Source organism: Passer domesticus, chromosome 2 (assembly GCF_036417665.1).
Source record: "Passer domesticus isolate bPasDom1 chromosome 2, bPasDom1.hap1, whole genome shotgun sequence".
In the NCBI taxonomy this organism is placed as follows: Eukaryota; Metazoa; Chordata; class Aves; order Passeriformes; family Passeridae; genus Passer; species Passer domesticus.
In genome coordinates, this window is record NC_087475.1 from 73857459 (window position 1) to 73866959 (window position 9501).

A 9501-nucleotide genomic window follows, 5' to 3' on the forward strand; every position below is an offset into this window, starting at 1 on the left:
ACTGTGGGCTGTTAACACATTTATCTTCACAGAGAAAAGCAAGGCACAATTCTTCCCAAGGATTTCTGAAATTCACATTCTCTGAACATCAGAGAAAGAAAACACAATGCTTATCTCCCTTGCTGTGCCTGTGTTGAGCCAAAGTAGAATACAATATGGAGCTTGTTTACCCAAAGTGATGGTGTTTTGTTTCCTTGGCCTATCAGGGCCAAGAGTGTGTGCTGGGACTGTTGGCTGGGAGTCACGGGACAGCCACGACTGCTGTGCAGTTGTGTGCAGAGTGAATGCTTGGCAAATTCAGTTTAGATGTAATGCATATAGTATAGTGTAATGGAGTAATTAATTAGCCTTCTGACATCCATGGAGTTGGATGCATCATTCTCTCCCCTTCATCAAGGGTCACCTTTGATTCTGATAGTGGGTGATATCCAGAAGTATCACAATGCTGATGATCCTCTTGGCAGCTCACACCAGGAGCTGGCTAACCCTGCCCTCAGCTGGCCCAGGCGTGGGGTCACAGATGAGAGGCAGGGATGATGACCTGCAAAAAATCTCCCACTTGCAATGAGGGGAGTGAAGCTGGCCCAGCACTTGGGAAACATCCCTACATTGCTGCTGGAGCAAAGTGAGCACCCACTGAAGGATGGGGTCTGCACGCTGTCCCTGGGGAAGTTGGCAATTCCTTATCCTGAGTACAAACATCATTACTATGCAAAGGGACACCATCAGTCTGCCCCTCCATACAGACACACACACAACAGGCTCTGCTCGTGGGGCTCTTTATTTCCAGGGAAACAGAGGGTGTCTCTGTGAAAATCAAGGTACAGGGAGAGCCTGTGGCTTCGTGCTCTGGATGAGTCAGTGCTACCTGTACCAAGAGGGACAGTCTGGCCTCCTGGCCCAATTGCAGTCTGTTCCTTGCTTTGAGAGAGAGGAACACAGAGGAGCAGAAGAGGAAGAACTGCTGGGCTATTAACAGGTTTTATACTTCAGCATACACACATCTTGGTAACACAGCATGATGGGTACTAGTAGAAATAAAGTCCACTTCTGTCTGTGGCAAAATTTACTGCAATACTTGTAATATTTCCCTTTGGCAGTGATGACATCACACATACTTAGCATGGAAAATGTGCTTTTTCCCCTCAAATTATTCCATTACATACTGGTCCATGGACTGCCTAACCAATTAATACCAGTGGGAAAAGTCAGCAAGTTTCACTTATAAACTCCTTATTTTTCTAAGCTGCTGCTAGGTTCTTAAAAAATACACAGATCTCTAGAAGTACATGTGATGTTAAATTGTCATGGCTTGAAGGCTCCCACCTACCACTACCAAAGACTTAAATTATTCATACCTGCTTCAAGATATGTTTTTAACCACAGAATAATTTGGGTTGGAAAGAACTTTTAAGGCCAGCTAGTCCAATCCACCCTCAATGAGGTTGATTAGATTATTCAGAGCCTAATCCAACCTCACCTTCAAGGTTTCCAAGGATTTAGAAAAGTTTTCAAAGGATCTACAACCTCTCTGGTCTGTTTGTCACACAAGTGTTTTTTCACAGAGGATGACACAAGCATGCAGTGAGGCCTTCTTTGGACATCCCTGCCTGAAACAGAGGGAATTTGTCTTTTTGTTTTCAGATAGAACAATTTAAAAACATGCTAGTTTGAGGTAAGAGATGCTAATGAAATCTTGATCTTGGGGATGGGTTATATTTGTTAGCCAGCAAGAGAAACTTGCCTTTCCTGTTCCTGGAGATTAATATACTAACAGACCCAATTCTTATGAATTACAGAATGTTTATGAGCTAGTTTTTCTTGCTTTCTTTTAATAAAAATGGGTTTAAAAGTAAAAGATATTGGTCTAATGGTGCATTGCTGCTGATTCCAGTGGGTAAAAGAGTGTACCTGGGGTTTAATAGCTTCATCAGGTGTTTTCCAGGTGTAAAGTCTTCTCAAAAGTGATGATGCCAAGTTCACAACTTACAAGATTTCCACTCTTTCATCATCAAGGGATATATCTGCTTGTCACCTCCATGCTTCAGGGCACCAGAATAATTTTTCATGGTAGAACTGGATGTTTCACACTGGGATGAGTACAAGACAAACCTCAAAATGAACTCTAGCAATGCATGATTCATCCCAAAACATCTCATCAGTGAAATGAATAATGAGGAACTCCTGGTACACAAGAGTTCTCTTAGTGATGGCATGTTGCCTAGAAAGAGCAGTTTCCAAAACAGTTGTGAACTTAAAACTCCAGAGTATGAATGTTCCTTAGAGATGCTAAATTAACTACAAATATTATAGTCCTTGCTTTTCCCCTTGATTTAGCTTCAACACTGACCTTCATTCAAGAATAGGGGACCAGGTGCACAAAGGGGTGACTATTTTAATTCAGAATGTACTACTCAAGGAAAAAAAAAAAATTTTGAAATCCTGTCATTTGGTTAATGTTGCAGAATATTATGAATTGATATCCTAAGTTAAAGATGAATTCACCACCAAGAAAAATTAATCAAAAGCAATTTAAGCTGTTATGCTAATTTTCAAATCTCAGTTGGGTTGTGCTATTCCAAAATCAGTATGTTGCTTAGCTCCAGAGCTGGATGAAGACTCTTGGGAAATGGCATGAGCTTGTTTTGAGCTGGCTGCTTTGAGCGCTTTACAACTTTCAGATTCAATTATCTGTATTTTTTGGAAGCCAAGAGTCACACTTCAAATTGCGATTATTTGTCTGAATCTGAAAGCTTTGTTTATTATATGGGTTTTGGTCACCAGGTATCTGGGAATGCTGCAGAAGGTGTTATGGTACATTTTTATTCGAAGGGGCTTGCAATCCCTTAGTTTAACTTGTCAGCTGGCGCACAGCAATGGGCTGACTAGTCAGAGCTCAGTGGTCTCTGCTCAGGACAATGGTTTCTTTACCCACCCATGGTCAGAGGTCAGCTGGGTAGGATCATTTTTATTATGCTCTATGACACATATGGCATTTTCTTATGTCCTGTGACTCTTACTCCTTTTGCTTCTGCATAGGGCTGCTTTGCAGACCTCTGCTCTCTGAATTTGCCTCTGAAAGGTGTACAGGCAAGTAGCCTGTTCTCAGAAAAGACAAATCACTGCAAAGCTGATGAATAAGAAATGTGAGTCAAACCTGGTTTGATTTATTCTGCTTATCACAGTGGCTGCTACTTTGGGGCTGACTTTAGACATGACTCATATCGTACTTGCAAAATAGGTGCCTTGAAAATATTTTGATAGGGTATCTCAAGAAATTGGCAGCACTTCTGTTAATGCTATATTTTGTGAGTGCCAGCCAACCTTTACAAACACAGTTCTGGGCAGGTAGAGAGAAAAAAGAGAATTTGAACTAGTTTTGCCAAAGCTGAAATACATGACAGGAGCTGACACAAAGCCACTGATCTGCCTGACCAGCTCCTTGTCGTGCTCCACCTTGCCAGGACATCTTCTGCTAGAGGAACCCAGGCTTGCATGAGGTGGGGGGCATTTTGACAGTTAACAAATGGCTGATTAACACGAGCTACCTACCTAATTAATCATGAGCCTCAAATTAAATGACTGAGGGACTGATTCAGGTCAGGAGCTCTGAAACTAAATGAAGGTTATTGGGGTTACAGGCACTGATTTGCAGTGGAAACTGTTCATCACCAGAGGCTGCAAATCAGCCTGGTGTTTGAGATCCAAGCACATCACTTTGCCAGTTAGAACAGTTTTTCCAGGCAAACAAATAAAATTTAAAAATGTCATAATGAGGCTGGTCTGCAAACAGTTATCATTGGTGTCCAGTGAACTGAGCTACTGTGTCTTTGTCCCTGGAATGATGCTAACTGGTGCTCCATCAAGATATGATGCCCTGACCTTCAGTAATCTTCATTATTCTATTTTACAATCTCAGCTCCTTGAACCTAATGAGACAATTGTAAGCAGTGAGAGGCTGACTGCAGGCAGCACACCCAAGGGGCATTGTGCCACAGCAGTGTGCAGACATGGCCAGCTAGCCCACCCCTTGTGCTCTACCAGGCAAGTTCTTTTGCTGGTGTCTGCATTTCTTAAGGGAAAAAAGGAAAATAAAATGTCTGGTCTGATATTTGGTAATCTGTTGGCCATGCAGAAAATGATGAGGAGTTGAAAACATGTCAATATGCAGATCTTACCACAGTGTGACTGTATGGCTGGAAAACTGTTTCTGTTTTCCATAATCATTTCCCTCAAGTGTCCTCAGCCTTCCAACATCTCAATTGTTTGGGAATCATAACATGTGAGTTGCTTGGGTAACCAAAATCTGCCTGAACCCCTATATGCAGCTGACTGGGAGACTGCACAGTTCAGAACACGGATCAGTCCTGGATAGAAACATTGGCCAAATGTGGCACGGCTTCCCTGTCATGGACACCAACAAGGCACCCACAGTGAGCTGAGAGCCATGTACACCAACCATCTCTATGTGAGGAGATGGAATTGAGCTATTGCAGTACACACTGGTTGTAGGCTTTGATATCCTTGACACTATTTGGCATCATTCCACTGTTTAAGATGACATGGGTCTCTGCTACGGGGACTGGACAAGGTTCTTCAGCCAGGTGTGCACTGTGGAAGGAATCGTGCTCTGGAAAGGAGCAGGAGACAACCTAGCAGAGTTCCTGCCATCCTGTCCTTCCCTCTGTTTCATTACAGCTCAGATGAACCTGCAGGAAAGGACCCACTCTGTCATGCTGCCCAGTCCCTCTGCTTGCAGTGCTTTCAATGCATGTGGGATTTTGTCCATCATCTTTGAGAGCTCTTCTGGGCTTAGCCTGGACCTAGAGTTCTTTGTCCTGCTGCCACTGTGTGCCTGACCTCCATGCCATCCTCCACACCCCTGTCTGTTCTGGTGAGGAAGCATCATCCTCATTTGAGAAATGGGACAGAGATCCTGTATCATCATAAGACACTGAAAAATCTCTCAAAGGGTAGGGCACTGAGTGCAGGGAAATACTGGAGACTCAGGTATGACCTAAATCATTGGAACTTTCGTGGATTCTGCTCTGTGCTCAGAAATGAGACTTTAAACTCAGTAGGAAAAGGCATTAGCCATTAGCTTCGGTGAAGCTTCTAGGAGCTTTATTCAAGATTTCATTGGAACCAAGGACTTATCCAATGAGATAAGCAATAAGCAGCATCTCTGCATAAAAAGGATCCTGAAGCATAGTTAGATATATCTTATAGAGAAATTGCATGATTTTCTTAATTTACATTGGATTTTAAAAGCACATCTGGATTTGTGAAGAGAAAATCCTGCAGTGCCTGCATAGGATGGTACAATGCCAGGTGGCACTGCTGATCCTGCAGCACATCCATGTTAACACAGCTAACCTTATAATCTGTATCCCCAGATGCATCACACACCCTGCCAGACTCCTGTCTTATTATTCTGTCTCAAAATCATTGCCATTTCATTACCGATAGGTTGAATGATCAAATAAATTTGGCAGATAGTGGATAGCATTTTTTCCTGGCAGATTCAAAACTAGTTGCACATGTCCTTTCTCCATAAACTGTGGGCTGTCTTACAAAAGAAAAAAAAAAAAGCAAAAAAAAAAGCAAGTAGATGAATTTTTTCCCAGGAACATTTACACAAAAAAAAAAAAAAAAGTTAATATTTTCTACCATGAACTGTTAGACTATAAGGTACAATGAATAGAACATTTAATTTTGGAAACAAAGGGTATGAGCATTTCCCCTAGTGCTGGATGGGACCTTCATGATTTTCAGGACATCTCTCCTGATTGTTCTTTTATGCAGGTTTAAAGCTCTAAATCCTTATTTGGTGATTGTACGCTGGAAGGTTTCAGCATGTCCCCCGAAGGTACTTCACCAGAACTCTTCTCCTCTCCTTGATTTTCAGAATTGATGTCATTCTGCTCCTTCTTAATTAATCTGACCTGTTGTGCTGTGCTACTGCTTTTGCAGTTAGGGCTTTAACCGCTATTAGAAGCGTGATGAATCATTTATCTTTTCCTGGAAATGTACTTGAATCTTCCACAGAATTGTCTTCAGTCCATCTTGTCCCTTCCTGTCCAAAAACCGGCATATGTTTCTGCTGTGCTCTTCGGCTGGAAAGTGTTGCTGAGTTCAGGACTGACTTGATCTGAGCAGTTCAAACTGATTATAACGCTCAGAGTTGTTATAACACAATGTTCTTTTGAAAAATAATTGTTTTCCCTGCTTTGTCTAAGAAGACATGCAGCGATACCAGGAAAAGTGTGAGCTCCTTGCTCCGGGTGTTTGTCCTGCCGGAGTGGTTCAGCCAGGCGGGCTGAGGGCCCGTGGCAGCAGGTTTTGCATGAGCATGGCACAGATGGTCCTAATCCAAAGCGCTTACAAGCTAATTGCCATGTCTCTGTTCTCATTAGCGTGTGGGCACTTTTCCCAGCCCGTGGTGCCGGGCTTTACGTGTGCCTGGCCAGCTGATCCACACAATCACAGCCGTACTTCCCTGCTTCCTCAGCACAGCCTGCCATGCTGGACTGGAGCCACCAACCTCCCAAGCCGTGTTCACAGCTCCTCCATTGTCCCGGGGTCATCTCCTGCACACGAAGCTGCCACACAGAGCTTCTCCACCCCTGACTTCTGCCAACTTCTCCTCCTGGGACTGGTGACTCAGGCAGCCACAAGGATGGACTCTGCTGCACTCGTTTGACCCTGTTGTCAACAGCAAGAGACACTTGAGGACTTACCTGACAGCATGCAGATTAACTAGGGAAACATTCTCTGCTGTTACTGCCCCAAAAACATTCATGTTTCTTTAAGTGGTGGTAGCATCCCATCACTTCTTCGCCCATTTGAGGAGAATTGTTTCCCAAGACTCGCTTGCCCTCCTTTTGTGGCTTCCTCTTGCTAAGATGGCTGTCCTGTTTCTCTCTTGTTTTTCACACTTCTGATTTGCTTTCTCTGAAAAATATCTGCAAGTAGTTAAATGGTGCTAATATATATCCACCAAGGGATGGTGTAAAATCTTTAAATGGTGATCGGGTGTTTGGCAGGCAGAAGGTGAATTGCTCTGTCTTTCCATGATCTCACACGTCGCATAAGGGTGAACAAGGAATTTTCTAAACTGCAATGTCCCAGTGCTGCTGTCATTCAGCAAATGTTTGAGGCACACACTGAACAGCTCCTATTTTTACTGGAAATATTTCACCACAGCAAAAGGGAGTTGAAAACCAGAATACCATCCTGTTTTTCAGCCCAGAGGTGGAACTCTCCAGGTCAGGGTTGAGCAGGTCTGGAGGATGCTTTGGTTGGGGAAGTTTGCACTGCTATCCTGGGTGGATGAATTTCACTCCTAAATACAGGATTTTTTAGGATATGGTTAGCACCAAGATCTTATGTCTTCACTTTTTACTGACCTGTTCCATGCTGCAGGAACAGAAGCTATCATTCTTCAGTGCCTTCATTCTGAAAAATCACGTTAATAGTGTGTAGAAATAAATAGCCTCTGTGTGTGTTAGACCAGAAAGATACTGCCACACAGACTGTGGTGCCCTTGCTGTCACCTGTGCTAATGAGTATCATAAGCTCTCTAGCCTCCCCAGGACCAATAAACAGGAAAAGGTGACACACAGCTAACTCTCCCAGTCTCTCCAGTTTTAGCTGCTTCTGTGCAGAGTGATTTATCTTCTGTTTTCACCTGTTCTGAAATACACCAGCAAGGAGGGAGGACAGAATTGCTGTAATTCAGTGCTTGGGGCTGGAACAGCTTTATGTTGATGCTGAGCACATGTTTATGTTAATAATAATGGCACATAAGTCTCATTCCTACAGAGAACCATGTCCAAATTAATCCCATGCATACAAAACCAAGGTAATAACTCATCATGCATAGGCCACCAACATGATCAGAGAGATGAAGCACCTTTCCTGTGAGGAAAGGCTGAGAAAATTGGGGCTGTTCAGCCTGGAATGGAGAAGGCTTTGGGAAAAACTCATTGCAGCCTTCCAGTACCTAAAGGGGGCCTACAAGAAAGATGGAGAGAGGTTATTTACATGGGCATGTAGTGACAGGAAAGGAGGAAATTGCTTCAAACTGAAAGAGAGTAGGTTTAGATTAGATATGAGGAATATGAGGTTTAGATTAGATATGAGGAAGAAAATCTCTCATTACTATGAGAATGGTGAGGCACAGGTTGCCCAGAGAAGTGGATGCCCCATCCCTGGAAGTGTTCAAGGCTGGGTTGGATGGGGCTCTGATCAACCTGGTCTAGCTGAAGATGTCCCTGACCATGGCAGGGGCATTGGAACAAGACAATTTTTAAGATCCCTTCCAACCCAAATCATTCTATCATTCTTTGAGGGGATTAAGGATGCAGGTACCTGTGCAGAAGCAGGACTGTGGCTGGCAGACAGCAGGACATGTTACAGCTGCACACTGCATGGTGATGCCAAACCCCTGTGTGCCACCCTGAGCCTGTGCAAGCCTTGTGGAGTTCCTCAGGTGTGGATTTGCTGCACAGAGAACAACCTGCCCCAAGAGCCTCCGTGCAGGGCTTGCATGCAGCATTGCAGGAGTGACAGCCCAGCCCAGCTGATCTCCCACTGGAGATGGCTACATCCCAGAGTGTACCTTCCCCAGCAGCAAAGGAGATCTTTCACCTGCTTCCAAAAAGCTCTGTTCTGGGCCAATCTGGTACACCTTTATTGTGCCTGCGGAGCTCCACCTGCTTCAGCAGTTTCTGGAGCTGTGCAGGGTAGAAGCTGGAACTGGGGAAGCTTTCTGAGAAACCTTTGCTTGCTGAAGTGGGGAAGGGGTGAGAAGGGGGAACAACAGATCACAGGTTAATTTCTGGGGCTTGTCTGAAAGTGATTCCTCAGAAGGAAGGAGAAAAAAAAACTTGCTTTGTCCCTTTTTTTTTTTTAATGTAATCTGGTACATAGCAGCCCAAGTTACCAGCATCTCATATTGTGGGTTGCTTCACTCTAAATATCACCTCTTTTTGCAATCTGTCTTGACATATTTCTCTCAGATTATCTCATTTTGCCGTGTAAAAATGTATCTGTGGCTTTACCTAAAATTAAAAAGGAAATATGATAAAAATGGGTTATTCATGCAAAAGCAACCAGAAAGTAAAGCTTTTCTTTAGTGTCTAAGCACAACATTCCCCGTAAGCATTTTTGGTACTAGAAAGCCAGTTTATTCAAGTTCAATATTGAATGTGGGTCACAATTCATCAAAAGACATTCTTAGCTTTCAGTCCATGACTGTCTCTATAGATGTCTAGTGAAAAACATCAGGATGTGCTGAAACCCTTCTGAAAACTTGCATAATTTGGGAATAAGTGCCTTTTGTGCCCTTGTTGCTTGAGTCTAAAAAAACCCGTAAATTTGGATCACAATTTTTAGCTTTGGAAATCAGTTTCTGCATGGATGCCTTTAGCAGGCAGGGTAGAGAAAGCCTTGGAGGACTGGATGCAGTGGCCAGCAGCTATAGTAGTCCCACACTAC